Below are 20,694 nucleotides of genomic sequence, written 5' to 3' on the forward strand. Positions count from 1 at the left end.
GGGTTATTTTCAAGCGATTCTCCTCGTGGTCGGTATTAATCTTTCGGAGAGTAAACCAGCGCATCAAATAACCAGGGAAGAGAGGAGAGGAGAGAGAGAGGGGAAGAAGAAAAAGGCTCTCTGATCCAAAAATAGCGGCGAAAAAGAATTCCTGGGCCCCCCTCGTTAACCCGCCCCGACAGGGCATCGGGCCCCATAAACTATTTGCTCCCGAGAGGGTTAACTTATCGCGTAGTTCCCCAGGAGCAGGTATGCGGCGGAATAAATTCAGCTGCCACCGAAATTCGAGGACGCCGGACGTGGATCGTGAGAGGCGATTATCGTAAAAGGTACCGCGGAATGCGCGCTAATAACTCAAAGTCCACGTTCCAGCCGAGTAATTAGCATTCCGATCGCTGTCCATTACGCTAATTAAATTCAATTGTTCGATGCCGGCCCGTTGCGGCATTGTGCGCCGCAAGGTTGCACGCGCGAGTACCGGCCGCGAGTAATTGCCGAGGAAAAATAATTAGTCGTCGACGGTTTCGCAACGTCCAGTCGATCCGACGTTCGCGTCGCGGTGTCCACGGATATCCCGAGCCTTTTACGACCGAACGGAATAGAACGCGACACGATTCGCCATCCAAACAAACGTCCTTTCCCTTCTGAAGAGTCGCCGTCGATTTCCCAACCGCGCCACGCGATGGGTCAACGCGATCTTCCACGAACGGGGGACGAAGAGATCGCGATGGATCCCAGCTGGTCCATCGAACTCGAGTGTCTCCTCGACGTCGAATCCACCGAAAAATCGCAACTTTCCTTCATTTCCTATTTTCTACCTATTTCTTCCTTTCCTTCTTTCATTCTAAATATTTTGGAATAATTGGGTCTACGTTTGGGACCGTAGCCATCTTGATTTCAAACATATTCTCGATGGCCAGTGAATATCGCGTCCGATTTACGATCAGTCAACGTTTGGAATATTATTACTGGGAAGGAGTAAATTCGAGTGAATTAATTTTATAGCCGCAATGACAGAAGAGGTACGGAGAGTTCGATGAAAAATTAATGGAATTAGAAGAGGATCATCGTTCGAAAACCGAGAATGGAGCTACTTTCTACGAGAACATCTGGCCTAGCGGTTGTTTCTACAGAGAATTGCAATAAAATTGGTAATATCGGTGTCTGGATAATTTTTTTAAGGAAATGATTACCTCGGAGGAACAGCCCACCGAGACGTAGCTCGAGAATAATGAGCAACGGGGGATTCTCATTGGTGGCACCGTAATGAACTCCGAATGCCTCCATTAATCGACTGCTCGGAAATCGAATCCACCAATGTATACCTCCACGACCAGATCGCCACTGCGTAGGATGTTTCATATAATACCAACTTCGACGATCAACCGTATGCTTCAATTTCTCGTCGCTTCGATCGCCCCTTTTTTCCCCGTAAATTTAAATATCGGCGATTAATATTCCGCACATTCCGTTGCGAGAAGAACGAGGGAGATTATCGATTTAATCTAATTTGACACGTACTCGCGAAGAAAATAACACGATTATAGCGATAGAGTGGATCTTCCGCTCTTCACTCTTCCATTTTCGTATCCTCGTAATCACGCGAACATGCAAAACGACCCAGCCACCGCTGAATTAATGCTTAACGACGTAATTATCTCATCGTTGCAACGAAATGTCTCTATCTCGGAATATTTTTAGAAACGAGTGCACACTCGAGTATCACCGCGATTATCGAAACGAGACAAAAATCCCTTCGTTCTTAAATTATTCATCCCTCTGCACTCGGCGAATTTTGTGTTACAGAAAAACAGTAATTTTTAGAAGACTTTCTGCCACAGAGTTGACGATATTTTTAACACGATAAATAAGAAATCATATGCAAATTAAGAATTATTTTACTTCGACGTTTCACGCATCGTTGGGTAATTTTAAATTTCGTATATTAGTTGACATCGATCTTCAGGTTCTGATTAAATGGCGACTGAGAGTCGTCTCTGGAGTCCAAAGAGTTAAAAGGGCAGCTCGAAGAGTAGACTGCGAAAATTTTTACGCGAGAGACAAGAGCGGCGTGTAAATATGAATTTGAATATATTTATGAATATGAATATGAATGATATGAATTTCGGCTAAGGATGAGTAGGAGTTCAAAGATTTTCTGCTATAAAGCTGGCGATATTTCTTTCAGTAATAAATAAGAAATCGTATAATAATTAACACGTAGAATTTTTTGATTTCGATAGCTCGCACATCGTTACGTTATCTTAAATTTGACACATTAATTAATATCGATCTTCGAAATTTTATCTATTGGTGACTGACGGTCACCTCTCGAGTGCAAAGGCCACCCCTTACAAATGTATAACGTTGTCCTTCAACGCTACTCATCCTCGACTAATTCTCGTCCAAGAGAATTCTTATCCGAATGTATCAGTCTCGGTGTGAAGAGGGTAAACTGCGAAAATCTGTCGGAAATTTCCTATCCTCCCGAATCGAAAGGGATTTTCGAAGCGGATAGGGACGACGAGCGGAGCGTACAACGAGCAAGGAGCCTCTGGCATCCGTCTCTGACATCGGTCGGTGGCCGGTATCACGGTAACGGTTTTCAGGTAGATTTTCCGAGAAGCGTGCTTTAAGGAAAGGCCGTTCCATCGACGAGGAAGAACTGGACCTAGTCGGCTACTGGACGCGTCGTCGGCCAGGGTGACATTCCAGAATAGGCCGACGACGTTCGCGTCGCGAAATGCAGGTTATACGCGCTCCTATGCAACTGGCCTCCGGGACGGGTTCTAGTACGAGCCGAGCGGTTTCCTCGAAACGCGTGCGACCGGACCGCAGGCCAGAAATTCTCCCGCGATCGTGTTCCGTCGATAAAAATCCCTACCCGCGGATAATTGATCGCGGCGTTTCGACGCCGTGAGAAAGATCGCCGGCTCTCCGATCCTAGTTTCGTACTTGCGAGGATGAGATAACGGTGGCGGGGTAGATCGTCGGATGGTTTTATCGATGCTCCGCGATAGCGGGCTGTACCCCGCCGGCGAAATAGCCGACGAGGTCGTCGGGATGTTGTTGCTCGATTTTCTTCCTCTGGAACGGAGCGTTTCCACGCTCATGGAGTCCGTGGTACTTTTAACGCGTTGACGACCCATCACGGAAATCTCCGTTTAGTAGGAGATTTCCATTTTCCTACGCCCATCGAATTTTTCTTTACTTAAAATTATTGGTACACGATCCTGTCCAAAGACAACGTTATGCATTGTCATTTTTGTCTTAACTCTTTGGGGCACGCTGGGATTAAAAGTGTCCCACCTTTTTGATGCACCGTAATGCATGGTGCGACATTTTTAGTCCCACGCAGATCAAGGATCGCCATTTCGTTTTGAGACTCCTGTTATCACTGCAACGTGCTCGTCACTCGCGTCACTTTAAACGGAGCTCGTATACTCTTACATACTCCTACACATTGTCTTTTTGTCATGAAGCGTCTTCGACGTTTTGAAACCGATGGCTGAAACAATTGAGAGCCGTAGCTGGCCGGGCTTTTGGTCTTTCTTGGCTCTAGAGGGTCAGTTCCGTGTCACTCTTCGCTGTATAAGGACGTAAAGGGTGGAAACTTCTTTTTCAGACATTGGACTAAAAGTGTATTTATTTTCTTTATTCTTAATTAAAATTTACCGTCTCACTGAGAACGCGAAGCACTGTGTTCGTTTTCCTAGCCTTTGAATCTACAACGAGTAGCGTTGAAGGGTTTCCTTTATTGGCAGATCGTTTAGGAGAAATTTTCAGCGAAACGACAGATGAGGTGCGAGTTCGTGACTAGAAAATATTTCAAACCCCGAAGCGTCGAAGATCGTAAGAAGAGCGAATTTCTATCAGCTAGTGCGTTTCATTGATCATCAACGCGGATACTTTCATAACGAAAGCTACGTTTACGCGGCGCGCCTGAACGAGACTCGTTATCTTTATGGTAACTCCCGGCGAATTATGTAACACGGTGCCAATTAAAAACGCCCGTTCTCTCGTTAGCGGCCATAACGCTTTCCAGCCGAAATGGTCACGGTGAAAGAGGCAGTGCCGAAGCGCACGCATCTCGCGGGCAAACTTTCTCGATCGAACGTCGCTGCGAATAATGCCAGAACACGCGATACGGACCATTCCGGCCGATTTCACTATGCGTCGATCGCAGTTTCTTAGATTATATTTCTTCGCGAGCCATCGATACCAGCGACACAACCGCCTCGATATCGATCACGCGAAACGTTAGTCCGCGTCTTAGCAACATCCGAGAGGTTTATTAAATATTAAGTTCTGACACGAAACAGGTATCGTGTTCGCTTAGAAGAGGTTTAAGGCTGCTCCGAAAACATATCGTTTTACGAATCGATGCTTGTGAAAATACGTCCTTGCACCGGCGTGGAAAGCAAATCGCCCGCCAAAATACGCGGCGCGGAATGCGAGAAACCGAACGTGCTCGATGATTCGACGACGATAAATCCGCGGATACGGGCGCCATTGCGGCCCGATAATAGAACCGGTAACGAAACCAACCGGGCAACGATCCGAGATTAAATTGGAATTTAAATCGATACGGATAGCTAAAAATTTCGCGGGTACACCTTTCTCCGAATATCGATTTGCCTTTGTCGAAACTCGGCGGCTCGATGCGTGGATAAAGAACGCGAGAAGTCCATATCGAAACTTTTAATCGACCTCGCGATCCCACGAATAAATTACACCTCGATGTGCTCTCTAACTCTATACACGGCTCACCGTTCTACCACGTATTATTTCACGGTCCAGCGGTTATTAACAGATTTCCTTATAAGCGAACCAATTCAGCGAGGATAAAAGATCCCCTAACAGGAAGCAATTTTTGCGATGGTCAAGTCCGCGTCGTCGTCCGGCCAATTTATTCGGCCTGCGTTTCGATCGAGCGGGATCACCGACTTCGCTTCCCGAATATATTCTTTGGTCATTGTCCTACCCCTACCTGCACCGCCTGCCCAAATATCTTCTGCTCCTCCTCCTGCTCCGTCTCTCTGCCTGCCTTCTCCTTCGACCTCTCCTCTTCCGCACACGCCACTTTCGCGAGATCCGTTTTTGTTCTTCCTCCGAAAATACCGGGCTTCGAGATGCCACCGACTCGCGGTGTATAATCAGATGCGACCACTCACGGAAGCCTATTGTTCGCTTTGGCCAGCACCTCGGGCACGTCCCGCCACCGGATTTCGTGCCACGTCTCGTCAAGAAACGACAGCCTCGTTTCCCTAACGCGTCCAACGACGTAGAGTAATGATACTCGGACTGCTTTGTTTCTTCCGGAATCGCCACTGTCCGAATGCCTAGACCCCTACTCGCGAGTTACACCCTTCCCGTCTTCTTCCGCGGTCACTGCTCGAGGACGGACGAAATTTCCGCGTACGATAGCGGCGAGAGCAAAACGAGGAAAAGGGACGCCAGTTTGGAAGCCGTGCGAGAGAATCTCTAGAATGGAAGATACACGCGAGAGCAGGCGAGAGTCCGGTTGCCTCGTGGTGCTCGCTGTAACTAGAAGCGACTACAAAGTGGCCAACGATAACGCCCCGTTCCCTAGCTGTCACTCATCGTTCGGGTCGTTAGAGTTTGTAGCTGTTTCGACTATTAGCCCGCTTCAAAGAGCAACATCTCGGAAGAGATTCCACGGGATCGTGGAATTGCAGCCTTCGGGTTCGATTTGCCACGACGACGTTCCGGCGAACTTCTAAACCGGGCGCGGAGTCGGTCTTCCAAATCCGACACACTTTTCCGTTCACGATCCGATGCGAGGAAGGCACGCGGACTAAAAATAATTAGCTGCGAGCATGAGGACGTCGAGCCACCGCCAAAAAACGATATCCCGAAGGAAGGGAAGCGAACGACATCGAGGCCGTTCCAATGCGTCGCATCAAAACAGCGAGCGCGTTTGGCACGACAAATGCGCCGTTCAAGTAGACCGCTACTAATTGTAACCGCCATCACAGGCGTGGTTCGACTGCGAAGGGTTTAATATTCGGCTGGCCGTTGCCAGAGAGCCGCAGCTCGCGCCTGATATCCCTCTTTCACCCGCGCACTCGCACCCTACGCGCCGCGGCTATTTTCGCTCGGTCACTTATTAGTTTCGTACCACCGAAATATCGTCCAGAGGAGCCAAGGTAGGCGACCATTAGTCCGAGGAAAAGTCAGCCGGAGGCCAGAAAGGCCGGGCATTAGTCGTGTATAGCATGTGGAGGTATTCGCGGAGGCACGTGGGAACGTAGCAATGCAAAGAGAACAGCCGCGCTGTGGCCTGGTCTGAACCGCAATCGGCGGAATGCCGCCTCCTGGTGAGCTTTATACCCGCCCGAACGAGAAATCCTCCAACATCCCCTTTTCGTCCGTTCCCTGTTCAGCCCCCTTTCATCCGCAGATGCGCGGATGTCCGATTTGGAAAAATCGCCCAGCTGTCATCCAATCGTCGGTCGCGTGACACGTTGACACCTTGCAACCTCCGTGTCTCGTGAATGAACATTTCTTCTCTGGCTGAGAGGAAATGACGCGATAGAAGTAACCATACTGCTCTGATTATTTCGATGGACATGTCGAGACGAATTACACTTCGAATTTTTAAAGGGAGTCGCGTGACGGTTGACCTGTCGAGGGTTTGGCAACCTCTGTGCAGGTCTGATAGATAAGGGGTAACGAAAGTTGGTCTCGGGGAAAGTTGGATTTCGCGTCGAGAATTTTTGACCAGCTAGACAAGCATCAAAGACGAGCGTTCGCGAGGAGAAATTTTCCGATTAGGCTCGTTTTACCTATTTTCGACTATCGTCGTGACAGCGCGAATCGATTCGACGAGTTTATAGCGGTTCTCGCATGGCGTATTAAATTTAACGTTCAGCAAGCGCGTCGGGTATTTCGCGTCGTATTTTAGATTTGGGTTCAGAGGAAGTGGATCGCGTTTCAGCGGAACAAGAATGTCTCGAGTGCGTTCCACGAGGCGTTTCCTCGTAACAAAGTGCTCCTTTCTTTCTGTCGTCGACGTCTCACGGTTGCCGGCTTCTCGCGAGAGACGTCGGCGACAAAAGAGAGGCTGAAGCAGGAAGAACGGAAATTGAAGAGGCCGGAGACAATAACGGTGAACGGTCTTTCCTTTCGTACGAAAGAATTATCTTCGGCTTAATTACGTGCCGGTCGTGCTGACTCTGTGATCGAACGAGAGCCTCGCTTACCTGGCCATTGTTTCTGCCGAGTGAATTTTGAGACTGTTGCACCCAGACTGAAGATGACTGAACGCGAGTACTTGGAAATGGGGGATATTGCATCGGCTGTTCTATTCCCATCGTTGTGGGAAAAGCGGCCTAAATTTTGCTAGACAACCAACGAGCCGTGAACGCAAAGAAATATCGTTACGAAAAATAGAAAAGAAAAAAGGAAACCGATACGGGGATTTTAATTCGTAGAAAACTCGACTTGAGTTATTCGATATAATCGAGAAATACCAGAATTAATATACAATATGGAAAAATCGTGAAAGGGAGCTTTTACTTCTAATAGAAAAGCAAAAAGGAAAACGATAAGGGGATTTTAATCGGTAGGCAACTCGACTTGCGTCATTCGACATAATCGAGAAATACCCGAGTTAAAATGTAATATAGAAAAATCGTTAAAGGGAGCTTTTACCTCTAATCGTCGTGCACCGCGACATTATGTTGCTACACTGTGACGTGTAGTAATATACCAACGTTACCACATCGTTATCTACGGCGCAAGAGAAAAATATCGTTCCACGCGTTTCTCCTGTCACTGGGACACGCATTTTTGCATATTCATGAAATAAAAGTAACGGGTGATTATGCAGATTGTTCCGCGATCATTAGAAGAGAGACACAGGTACGCGTGACCGCGTCGCATGAGTTAATCATAAGTGTGTCATCCATATTCATAGGAAAAATAACATTCCTTATAAATATTTCCACACCACGCGACGACGTTGCTTTTCTTTCCGTTTCGAACGTAATGCAGGTGAAATAGTTAAAAACAAAGTTCTCGGAACGCGGTGATTATTCGAAGGAGTTCAGACTATTTACAAGAGGAGACGGGGTTTTTAATTGTACTCGAGGATTGTTTAAAATAACAGGAATATTTTGTTCTACTATTTAAACTGGGTCAAATTTAACGATACGACGCGAGGACGGTCGTGAAAGTGACGATTATTTTGGGGAAGCATGTGCTCCGTTCTAAACTATTTTTAAATGCAAGAAGAAAACGCAGCGCATAGTTGAAACGTCATAATGCATTCCTGTACTAATAAGGCTGCATCATTTATAATTCTTCGGACTCCATTAATCACGCGACTCTCGCGTAAGACCCTCTATGCAAATTCCACCGAGTCCCTCGCGTTACGCAACCCTTTAATCTCGTCCTGCCCAACAGTTTCGAGATCGGACCAAACTTCTCGGGATTAAAAATTCGACCATCGAATTCCTCGTCTCGCTCGACGAATTTCTCCGTCACGAGACGTCGATACGTTAAATCCCGTTGGGGAATTAAATAGAAGCTCGTTCGTGAAGAAATTACATAATTAGAGCAACGATGCTGCGGCGAAGCAGGTGCAAGAACGGAGAGTTATCGTTGAGAACCGTTTCCTGGTCGAATAACCGATCCCTAATAAAGCCGATGGGGGGAAATGGGAGGAAATGGAAGCAAATGGAAGCAAGAAACCGTGGTCACCGTGAGAATTGCAGTACTTCCTCCGTCAAATTTCACAGCCACCGTTTCCTCGTAACCGTTTGCTGCGATAGAACGCGAGTCACCGTAAAGCATCAGGGGGAGACGGAAATCCAGCGTGGAGAAGAGTAAACCTGGAGGGGTTCCGTTTCACGATCCTCGAAGAGAGCGAGCCGAGTTTCGAGCAAGCGAAGAAAATAGAGAACCAGCAGGTAACATCATACGCACCTTGGGATATCCATGAACGGAAACACTATACTCGAGGTCGAGTGTGCTCGTCGTGCACCTGCACGGAGTACGCGCGCGTGTGTCCACGGGGAAACAAACGTCGCCGGATTTAGGGTTTACCGTATCTGGTGAAAGCTCATCGACACGGAACCAAGTTCGTACAATGGAAACGGAACCGTATCCGTCCGGAGTCGGATTTATAATGGGACCTGGTTGAAAGCAAACTGACATAGCCGGCTGTTAATACCATGCTTCGCGTTGTCTTCGAGACATCAAAGCAGCTGATTGACAGCTCAAAATCGAAGAGTTGCGATCCTCGAAATAGGTACCAAGTCATGGTTTGCAATTTTCTACTTTTTTTTGCACGAAACACGTATTGGGAGGTGAAAAGAATATTATTTGCTAAATATAATTCTTTCTTCTTCTTTTTTCACTTTTACAAATTTTATTTCACGATTAAAATGGATGATTAAAATTTACTTCGATAATTATTTTTATTAATTTTATTGATTCGAGATTGTTTCAATTTTTTGATATACTCGACGGGTTTCTCGAACGCACGGGGACGATTAATTATTCGCATTTTAATCATAGCTTCGAGTACAGGCGATGTTCTCTCCAGCGGCAATACCGGAAGGAAAAACATTCTAGGTAATTGGATAATTTCGGTGCTTTGCGGAACCGTAAGGTTTCCGGCAAAGTTGTTATCTCGAAGTCGACGTGGGAAGAAGGATATGCCTGAAAGCTTAATGCCACGGCTACAGGGGATGCGGCAGGAATTTACGGTATACGGTACGATTCGAGAGAATTCGTGGATTCTTGGATTCGCGTTACGTACCACGGTACATACCGGGTGATCTGTGAACCAACGCTCCGCGTCTTTACCACGGGTCGAAAATAAAAGTGCTCGAAAATTATTAATCGTAACCCGAGAACGAGCTTACCTTGGACGAACCTTCGAGCTGTCATTTTCGATTATCTTCCAATTCACCCTCGATGCTATTCGCGGATTTTATTGTCTCGCGTTTATTTTATCGCGGTATTTCATGGGAAATTTTATTATCGACGGAATCTCTATAATTAAACCGCACTCCGGCTCGAAGCCTAATTATAGATGCAACATTTATCAACAGACATAACGTTCTATTCTAGAACTGTAAACAACATTGGAGAATTCATAAATTACCCGGAGGATCGACTGACGTACCAAAACACACAGTTTGATGCACCGGTGTTTTCGTTTGAAAATTAATTTAGTCCGCGGAGAAATATGAAAGTAATTAGTCACTGCTGCCACTACACAGGCGGTTCGTGTTCGGCCGCGAGTAGTGGTACCAACGTAAAGTGCGTGTGCGCGCGCGCTCGACCTAATTTTCGCGTGAACGAGGACTCGACTTAATTAATGAGGATATACGAGCTAACACGTGCTAACCTGCGGCTCACTCCGATTTCCATTCGTTAGGATAATTAGCTGGGAGCACGATGAGACGTCCGCGCCGTGTTCACCCACCTTTTACGCTCTTTTATCGTCTCCCGAGTTGCACGATTAAGACGGGGCTACCTGCTTTCTAACAATTGCTCCCCAATGTCTCGCAGGTGCAAACCGTCGTCGAAATTTTACGATTTCTCCTCCTTCGTTTGACCACGAAGAGGTATCGTTTCGCGGTTGAAAAAGACGGGATCGCTGCGATCGAGTAAATCCTCGATTACCATTATCGATCGAACTCACTCGAGTTATGAATCAACGTCGACCTAGTTGGAATAAATAATCCCGGTAACGAGCCGAGGCATCGCGAAACGCGTTTTGTTCCCGGGAATGAATCACGATTAAATTTTATCGACGTGCTTCGAGATCACGTTTATGGGCTCTAGCTGTGGCGCAGATCTACGGAAACTAATAAATCCGTGGCGATAAATTCACGGAGGATGTGGAAAAAATTGCTCAATTAAAAGTGTACGGTGCTCTTTGTCCGAATTAAAATCGCGTGGTTAATTACGGCGAAGATATTAAAACCGATACCGCAAGTAGCTCGGAACCAGTGTAATAGCCGAATATCGGTCGAAATATAAATAGACTTTCTCGGTCCGATGAAATTATCCGGCTGAACGAAGAAAGCTCGAGGAAGCTTGGCCGTATCCGCTTTCCTACCCCGTGTTGCCACTTAATTGAACGTTTCGCTCGGTTTAATGAATTGCTCGTGATTATCGCGACATAAACAATTCTAACTAGCTGTACCTTGTGCCAGAGTAACGGAGTTCTCTCGATACAGGTTCACAGGCACAGGTAAACAGTTCCAGCGTCTTCACACGTGACGGGGATTAATTGGGTTAATCAATTCGGAACGACTATTCAAATTATCGATTACGGTTGTACGACTTCGTAAAAGGTGAAAATCATATTTACGATTGCTTCTTACCCGTGGATATTCCAGCTTTTTCACACGGGGTACCGTTCAATATTTTACTACAGGTGTTTAGAAAGCCGAATGGTTGCGATGTTTTATTTATTTTTAAAAACAGCATTGTTTCGGCAAGAAATTTTACAGCGTAAAAATTGTTCCACTAGTTTCACGAAAAACCGGTAATTGTTACGTACTCGACGAAATCTCGCGACTGACGATAAGACATGTCCGGTAAAATTCAATGTTCCGATATTACACCAGACACGTGACGTAACGACGTTACGTGTTACACCGTGCAACACGCGTCCTTTGACTGCACGTTCAAATGATCGATTTTCCGGCTAGTGACATTTGCAAATCTCTCGACGAGTTAAATAGGTTAATCAAGAGAGGGTGAGCGGTAGCCGACGATCGCTCGGCTCGTTCGAAGGACACGAGCTGGCATTAAAACGAGCGAAAGCTAGATCCTGCCGGCGAAGAAATTTATTTTCTTCCTAGATACGCGGAACACGACGGATGGCCGTCTCGTGGGAATCGAATGACCTTGACGTGCAAACTATACCCTTCGTTATTCATCGACTCGCGGTGAAAGCGGGACAAATACGCGAAAATTAAGCACCGATGGTCGAATGCGCGATGTGTAATTTCTGTCGAGCTCTTTTAAATTTTTAGCACAAAATACGCGAAATCGTACATACCTCCTTTTCGACCGATATTCGCGAGACTATAGACACGGTGCTGGTACGCGATTGTAACCCGTTTTCGTCGGAACGATTTTGCATATTATCTAGGAAGCCAGTCGGGTCACAAATGGCTCGGAGTTTCTCTGGTACGCGATGGAATGCCAGATCGGAGCTGATCAAACGTATCTGAGGCTATTACTCTTCCGACTTACCAGCGAGTAATTAAAGCGGCCACTCTATCGGCCGAATGATCTGACGTTAAAACGTTGCTCACGCGGATGTGGAAACTTAATGGAGTTTAAACTCGCAGTTTTACAGTGCGCGATCCGCCAAGTCCGTGACATCCCATCGTTGCGCTAGTTACGTCCGATTTATGCGGTTGTTGCCTCGACACTTACCTGAAACGTAAAGATAAGTCGGGTGGTTAGCGAAAAAGTCCTTGTTCAAAGTCTCGAGTCGTATAACGTAACGAGTGTACGAATAAGCGCCCGAACATTGTTCGAGCAATTCCGAGAAATAAATACCGTGGAAATTTACACCTTTCCTCGTGATTGTTCCCGACATGAATCACTCGCTTTGTCACGGGACCGGACAAAGTTTAACGACGAGTTTACGAAGCAAACTCGACCGCGTCTTAGGAACGTAAAGACTTTCGGATTGGACACGAGCGCTGGCAAAACCTATTGTTTCAACTATGACGAATGGGCAAACGTGTGAAATTAAAACCGCGAAACGAATCTTTGGAACGTAGTTCCGATAAGTAAGGGAACTAAAAACTAAGGGATATGCAGTCGGCATAATAGAAGCAGGGACGTCTACCGATACGGAAAATACCGCTATTATACCGGTAAATATCGGCAATACCTTCGTAATTCTTGTAAAAACTGTAATGGCACAGCGTCATGCCGTTACGTGAAAACGCCGATATTTTTCTATACCCGGTGCATTTTTCGCTTTCTCCGAATCGATAGAAAATTTTCGACGTCCGTTCAGGTAGAAACCAAGGAAAATTAAATTTCGTTACAGAGAAAATTATACCGATGTTTACCGAGTCTCGGTGGAAGTCGATTTCGGTTTATTCTTGTAGGAATTGAACGAGTGCGGCCCTGAGAGAATTCTAAGGATGTTTGGGACAAAAGAATCGATTGTAAGGGATGTTTATGACCGAGTCGAGTACGAGCAACGAGCGAAATACCTGGATTCGCCTACCGAGGGCGAGAATGCGTGGAAAATGCTAGATTGAAGAACAGAGCCTGAGTATGAAAGAAGACATAGAGTAAAATTAAAATAAGGGTGCAAAGTAGTGGTACGAGAGCAATAGTGGAGAAGTCACTCGAACAGTAGTTGCAGAAGAGTTGCCAGTGTGTGAGATCGAGAGTATCAGAGAGTTGTGACAGGTCAGTGAGTTGCCAACATGGTATTATACAATAGTAAAGAGAGCTAAGCGAGTAAATTTAGTCTTAACATATTTGTCATCCTTGCAATATAACATTAACCCCTTGCACTCGACGATTTTTTGGCTAAAGAGGTATACGAATTGAAAAATTTTCTGCTGTAAGGTTGATAATATTTTTCTAGCAGTAAGTAAGAAATAGTATAATAATTAACAGATAGAGTTATTTAATTTCGATACCTCACACGCTGTTACATTACCTTAAATTTGATATATTAATTAATATCGATCTTCCAAAATTTATGAAACGGTGACTGAAGCTCACCTCTCGAGCGCAAAGGGTTAATTAATCATCAGAAACGTGTGAGAATATACATTTATCCTGTAACTCACCCCCCAGCCCCCCAACCCTACATTTTCATTGGTACAGTATAGGCGATTCGTATTAAATCCTTACAAAAATGATACTAAATATCTCCACAAATTCCACGACGATCGTTCGTCAAACTGTCAACGATAAGTCGATTATTTCGTAGCAAATGGTCACTGCGTGGGATACGTACCTCAAGGGTACTCTCGTGCAAGCGTAAAACATCTCGAAGGATAAAGCAATCACGGTATCGAAATAATCGGGTCTTAATGATCCAAGGAACAGAGCCGCGTAAATTTTCTAATCTCCAGATCGATACGTCCACGATACTTTTCGCTTGGCGAAAGAAAGCGACCAATCTGCCGGCTAGATCTAGAGTGCCGCAACGATCGTGGACCAGAGGATTCATGTTCGAGATCGGTCTCGATGCTCTTTGCGAGCGTAATGTCTTCCGTGGAACGAGGAAAACACGCGTTCGAGGCGTGGCCTGAATGGCAATAACGTAACCGCTTTGGCAGCGGGTGAACTCGGGCACACACGACCGATCGAGCGTTATACAACTGGAATCCGCGTTGCGCCAGTTCTATCCTTCAGTTGCATTTGCGTACCTCTCGATGCGATAATGATCGACCGTTACAGGTGTCGATTGCGAAAATTTCGCCTCGTTTCATTAGGAACTGGCATAACCTGCTGCGCCGTTTACCCCGCGATCCACGATCCAGCTCCACGTGTCCCTTCTAACGATCGAGCGTCACGGGCCGAGCGATAGTCGATCCGTTATTTATCGTTCGTGTTTATCGCGCATGTCGTCGATGATGTACGGTTATCGCGGAAATTTCACGGCACTCGATGATGGATCTCGTACAGGACAATACGGGATGGTCGTAGGATAGTTCTAGGCAGTTGTCCCATTGTGGGAAGCGATGCACGTAGATAAGTTCCCTGTCCGAGTTGTCCCGTCGCGTGTTAAATGGCGCATGAACGATACGAGGTCCACGCAGCTACCGTCCGACAGATTTACTAATACGAACTGAACCCGTCCGTGGTACAAGGAGATCGGAACCGAGTACGTTCGACAGGCGTATAAATTATTTATCGTCGATACAAATGCAGATCCGAGTATTACGCACCTCCGCGAAGAATTTAAAACAGCCTCCGCTGGATGTCGATACGGGATTCGAGAAGCAGGATAGATAACCAAAGACGGTGAAACGTGACCGATCTTCGGGATCTTACTCGTGGTTCGCTTTATTTTCAGATGTACTAAAATTCTAGAAGGATAGAGAGGTTTTCCTTCCCAAGGTCTTTATTTGACTGACTGCTCCTTGGCTCGGAGGGCCGAACACCCTTCGGACCCATCGTCCTAACATTAACAGTCCCAAGTGCTTTAGACGTAGACAGTCTGGGAGGACTCTGTCCGTCGCCTGGCTGTTTACGTCATCTGTTCTGAAGATCGTTTACACCGGGAAATTTTATTCTACGCTCAATGTTCGCTATGTATTGCACTTCAAATGGATATATCAATGGGTATCCACTCGTTGATTGTTCGATAGATATCGTCATCGTACGTTGATAAATCAGGGATATGTTTTTGTGCGACAGAGAGACAAGAAATTCCGAGGTTACTTATCGATCGATCGAATGCATAAAAAAGGAGTAAAAAATGGAAACAGGCACGAAACTAGAAGAGTCATCGTGATTTCCATTCGATGACGTATCGCAAGTTCGCGCCGTGTCCTCCGAAAGGTCGGCCATATTTGGGACCAGTCCTGGGCGAAAAAAATCCCAATGACGTGTCTGGCTTTTTTCTGCCATGGCCCTAGGTCGATCGCGAGGCGGCGCTCGCATGAATCAGCCCGATCGAAATAAAAACGCAGGAATTTGCATAACGTCGTTATTTGTCGCGCGGCGTCTGGCGACTTCGGCCCGAGCAAATTCCAACGAGCGCGACAAGTGCCGTACACAGCCGTCCTTGCCTGCACCCCACGCAATGAAACTGTAATGTGTACGTTGGTGGTGCATTCCGGATCGTGCATGTGCATCCGCGGCTATGCAGATAGGACGACTGCCGGTCATACTATAGTCGTTGCATTCATGTCGCGGAGGGATACAGTCCACGATTATAGATTCCTCCCTGCGCGAATGACTCAATCTCCCATGCTCTAAATCGTTTCACGATCGCGTAACGCATGCCGATACCGAGAGGTGAATGGATGAAACGTGGCAATCGGAACTCGCCTTTTCAACCCTTCGCTCCACGTTTCATTTTGCTTCATTCCTCCTAATCTTTACGCGAGAAACACAGTCGTGTTTCGATATATTCCTATTAAATATGGATCACGGCTCGAGAGTCTCGAGTAGCAACAACCTCTCCAGAAGTTAAAATGGCAAAAGTCGATGGTAAAAATGGCAAGTAGTCGACGAGTTATTAACGAGGTTTCTCGAGCTTAACGAATACAGAGGACGCAAAAGGACAGGCAGGATATACAGTTTCGAAGAATTACCGATTCAGTTCGCATTCGCCTGACACGATTGGTCCGTCGTTCAGACAAGGACTCGTTTCAATGCCCATCGAGGTGTCTCGGAAGAAGATCGATCGCTCGAAAGGAAAAGTCGAAAAGTTTCCACGATGGAAGCTCGGTAAGCGCGATTTTCCACGGCACCGCCTATCGGAATCGATTTTCGCAACGATCGAGGCCTCGTGTGCATAACTCAGCAGCGCCAAGGCCGTGCAGCGGCCGGTCTCCGCATCGACGACCGATGCGAAACAGAAACACGAGGAAATGCCGCAACACGTTCTATTATCTTCACGTATATTTACGCCCACCGTGCGAGATTACCACTCTCGATTAACCCCCTTACACCGGCGCGTTTTTATTCCCCTTCGATCGGTCGGTGTTCTGAAAAAGGAGAGAAAGGAATCCGTCGGTTTTTATCGGTATCGCTAGACGACAACGACAAGGTGGACCACGAAGAGGAACTCGCGGCTGGAACGAAGGTGAGAACTCGTTACGCCGCTACATTAAGTCGCCGTCTGATTTATGCGCCGGCGCTGTGACCGCGCCGCGCACCTGTATGGCGCACTTTTATGATAAATAATGCCCCTGCCGCGGAATGAAAAGCGAGCCTCTCTCGCATCGCGAGCCGGGGCCTGTCCTTGGTCAGGGAAAGGGAAGTTCGTCGCACCGGGCCCTGGGTGGTTGTTTCTGGAAAAACAGAGTCCAGGCCTACGACCGACGTTTACGCGCTCGGATAGTGACACGGTTAATTAGAATAATTCGTTGAAACGTAGTCGGCCGCGACGCAGAGAGGACGTAGAAAGGCGCGAGTCAGGTGAACAGGTGGGCGGCAGACCTGTACCAGCGCAACGCCTCGCGGAACGATCGAGCAATCGAAAGGAACGCGGTCGTTTTTAATCCGTCGCCGTTCATTTCCAACCTGGCAATTCCTCGCGAGAGATCGCGAGCCGATTCGACGACGAGCATTTATCAACCGCTGAAACGCCCGGGATATTCATGAGCTAGACGAACCGTTTTATTTCCAGCATCCTCTGCAGCCCCTTCGCTGCAGATCCGACGCGGATTTTATAATTTCAAGGTAAAGCTCCCTTTAACCCTTTGCAGACAGGATGGTTCAAAATTAACCGTATCACGAAGTCGAGTTGCCACCATGATAAACATTTCAAATTGCCAGTCGCTATTTTCGTTGATCACACTCCAAGCTGTCGAATTCTAGACTTATATAGCCATAGCGATGCGTTTACGTGAAACACATATATGTGTCTTTCGGTACTATCAGCTGTATTCGCCAAACGCATATGAGTTCCTCGCATATACGTAATCCGTAAAGGGTTAACCCGTACCACTGGAGTAGAGAGGATGAAATTAGTGGCGCAGTGGATCAAATTCGTTTTTACACGGAAGCCCGGACCGAAGGGGTTACTGGCACGAATAGAACGGGAAACGGCACGCTGACAAAGCGCGTCTGTCGAACGGCAATTACCGAGGAATTGGCACCTCGCTCGAGCTATTTTAAAGGTTTCTACGAACGTGTTACGCTGTTTCGATCGAACTGTGTCAACAGTCGTCCCAACGTAAGAGGTCGACGGCCCGATATGCGATCGAACGATTCGCGATTCGATCCTAATTCGCTGTTCGTCAGAAATGGATGAATTTTTCCGGGCACCGAGCCGCGTGAGACGAGGACGAAGACGAAAGATGCGAAGGAGAGAATAGAAAAGCCGACGGTGTCTGTTCGGCACCTGTAACCGGTACCCTGCTGGCAACTTTTGTCGGGTTACTTTAAGGCGACGTTAAGTGCGAGCAAAAGGCATTTGGCAGCGGACACAATCGATCGCATATTCTATCGGTCGTTCTCCCTGTAAATATAGATCAGAGATGCCAGGTACATCGCGTCAGAGACCTCTCTTTGGCGATACTCCATACGATCGTGCTCATCGTGACGACGACCTTTACGATTCAGCCAGGGAAGATAATTATATTGTGCTTCGTTTCGGGAAGTCGAACTCTTGCGAAACCGTAGACTCTTTTAACCTCGGCTCGTGCCTCGCGCCGTAGACGGAAAAGTCGCCGTCACGGCTGGTAACTCCGATTCGACTTCGCAGCGAGATTCAAAGAAACGTTATACGACCAGCCTACTGTGAATTTCGCCGCGAGCTCTACGCCGCTGTAAAATTCAACGTACCGAATTCGCCGCAATGCGTACGCTTTCCGCGAGCCTTCCGCGAAAATACCATATTACCGCCAGTCGTTCGTTTCGGTAACTCCGATTACGAGCCAACTAACGTACAATTAGCCGCGCGAAATTTTCTAATTAGCGCTCACCGTACGCCACGCATATGTATTCTTTCGTAACGCGAACTTGTTTCTTTCGACGGAAACAACGCGAGGATTATAAATTCCCGGTAATTACATTCCGGCAGGAAACTCGAATAATTGACGGAATACCGTGAATCGTAGGACGAATCGATAGCGCTTCCTGCTCGCTCGCCGAGTTACATCCACGTCTCTTTGTCCGAAATCCACTGGCTTCCATGGGTCCTGTGTTAGACGTGTCAGCCTAATCGCCGCGTTATTTTCCAACTTGAGTAATACCGAAATAATCGTGAATCAGAGAAGCACTTTGTTATCTCGGTGGAGAGACACGACGCCGGAGTGTAGTACCAGCTAGAAATCTTGAAGACGTTCCAATTCGCTGCGTAGAACGTTGCACCGCTCGTTACTTCATTTGGTATCCTAAACGCTTATTAGTCATATCCCCAGCAACGATTTCGTTACGACTACTTGCGTAATAAATTTATCGGACGACTCGTTCCCCGCGAATCCTTCCACCCGGCTTCTTCGTAGCAAATAAAAACTTTCTCGGATAAATTCACGGGAATAGGTATACCAGAGATTGCGCGATTGAGCGACAGGAGAAACCGACGGATTTTTAATAACCGATTCGATCCGAACGAGCAAAAATTCCACGATTTCTCTCGGAATTGCAAGCTAAATACGAACGACGATACAGGGATAATAGTTTAGCGGCATGGGAATAATCGTGGAAACACGTAGAGTGGCAGAGCCAAAGTTGACCTTTGGTAAATTTAGATATCGGACTGGGAAGCAAATACCGGGGAAGATAATCGTCGAAGGGAAGTTATCGACCTGTCGATTTAGCGACTCACGGCTAACAGGAAATTAGTCATGCAACGGTAAATGGTAGACCGTGGTGAAACGTTTCAGAGGATCTTCTCGCGCAAGAAGACGTTGTTACGAGTAACGCGTTCACCTTAGGTACCGAGCAACGCGTTTAACGTGGAATCGGTTCGGGACGGTAAAGTCGCGAGTTTCGCGTGGCCATTCTTCCACAGAAGGCTAGAGTCGAAGACGCGAAGAGGAGTAAAAAATGAAGCGAAGAGGTTGGAAAAAGCTGCGAGCAAGATCGGGCGAGCGGAGAGATGCATCCGTGAAAGCACGTATCGCGCGGATGCGTTATGTAAATTCGCCGTATAAACCGGCGCCACGGTGCGCTCTTTTTCAGCGGCGGCGGACGCTACCGTGAAAGGAGAAAAATGGTTGCATTAACTCTTCGGGGATTTATCGTTGGGAGAGGGCAGCCAACGAAATTACCGTTTCGTTGCTAACAAGGAGAGTGCATGTCCATCGATTTAGTTGAAACGTTGCAGATTTGTAGATTTCGTCATGCAGTTCAAGAAAATGTATCGTTATAAGGCTAACTATTCAATAGTTTTTGAGATATTTACGATTAAAATTTTATTATTGATTTAATTACAGATTTATTGTCAAGTGACGTTGTGGCCCAATGACGACATCCGAAAATTGCCACCTATGGTGGCCCCAGGGTTCGATCCCCGTCCATAATTAATAGTTTTTTTTTTCCAATTTACTTCTATTTTCTTTTAATTTTTCGCTCACGAAAACAAATAATTTTAAATAAATTGTAAATAAAATTTTTTAAGAAAATTATTTTTTTACACTTTCTCATGCTAGTATATATTTGACATTTTTGAAAATATTAATCAAGTCTGTCTTCCAAAAGACTTATTAACAAACAGCAGATATTTTAGTAATAATATTCCACTTATTCGATGTGCAAGATGTTGATGTGACCTATGCTTTTCCTGTTCCTACAATAAGTACCACTGTTATAATCAACAATAAACGAGTATCTTTTCTATTAAATAATTTTATTTGTAATTTATTTAAAATCATATATTTTCATGGGTGCAAAATTAATATAAAATAAAAAATAGGTGGAAAAAAATATTATTAATCATGGACGGGAATCGAACCCGAGACCACCAAATTATGAATTTTCTGATGTAGCCATCATGCCACAACACACTTTATAAATATGTTTAACTATTTA

Source organism: Eufriesea mexicana, unplaced genomic scaffold (genome assembly GCF_001483705.2).
Source record: "Eufriesea mexicana isolate 0111107269 unplaced genomic scaffold, ASM148370v2 scaffold13082, whole genome shotgun sequence".
Taxonomy (NCBI): domain Eukaryota; kingdom Metazoa; phylum Arthropoda; class Insecta; order Hymenoptera; family Apidae; genus Eufriesea; species Eufriesea mexicana.